This window comes from Trypanosoma equiperdum, assembly GCF_001457755.1.
Source record: "Trypanosoma equiperdum strain OVI genome assembly, contig: ctg_518, whole genome shotgun sequence".
NCBI classification, from domain to species: domain Eukaryota; phylum Euglenozoa; class Kinetoplastea; order Trypanosomatida; family Trypanosomatidae; genus Trypanosoma; species Trypanosoma equiperdum.
This window is the reverse complement of record NW_027124441.1, coordinates 1-740: the sequence shown is the minus strand read 5'-3', so window position 1 is coordinate 740 and position 740 is coordinate 1.

Here is a 740-nt window from a genome sequence, read left to right as displayed (position 1 = left end):
TCAAAGAGTGCTTGAGCACAAATTGTCAATAGGGTATTTTATTTCTTCCACTCGCACTGCCTTTTTGCGGTACTTGCAGCGTCTCTATTTAAATTATACACTGGATTGTCTCCAACCCTCACTCTCAACCTCATCTTTGCCTTGTGTGTAATGACGTCTATAGTGATAGTTGTGTTGGAACAAACACATATTCTATCTCCTCTTTCCTCTCCATTTCTGTTCTGTCCCACTTTATCCTTCTCCTTTAATAACGTTCCTCACTATCTTTCTCTCTTACTCAACGCCACACTCACTAACTCTAATTGCACAATTTGCACTGTTTGAACTGCTTATATTATACCAGTCCGTTTAGTCTTCACCTCTGCTGTTATAATATTGGTATATACGCACTTACAACACTCTACTCTTATTACCAATATAACCCTAAACAATACCCGTAAAATAAACAGTATAGTAAATAAACCAAATTAGAATTGCACTAATTTAACATACTCTATCACACCACTACTTTAATTTCATATGCCACTTTCATACACTTTTACTAAAATACTTCAATTTTTTTTATTTTAACGTTTTCGTTAAAAGTGCTAAAATATTCTTATAAAATAGCAGAATCTCATACATTTCATATTATTGAACAAAAATCTCTTACAAATAACTCTTAAAAGTCTTATGCTAGGGCTTAAAATGCAAGCAAAAGAGGGGTATTCTTAATAACAAAAGAATTGCTTCCTGTGGTG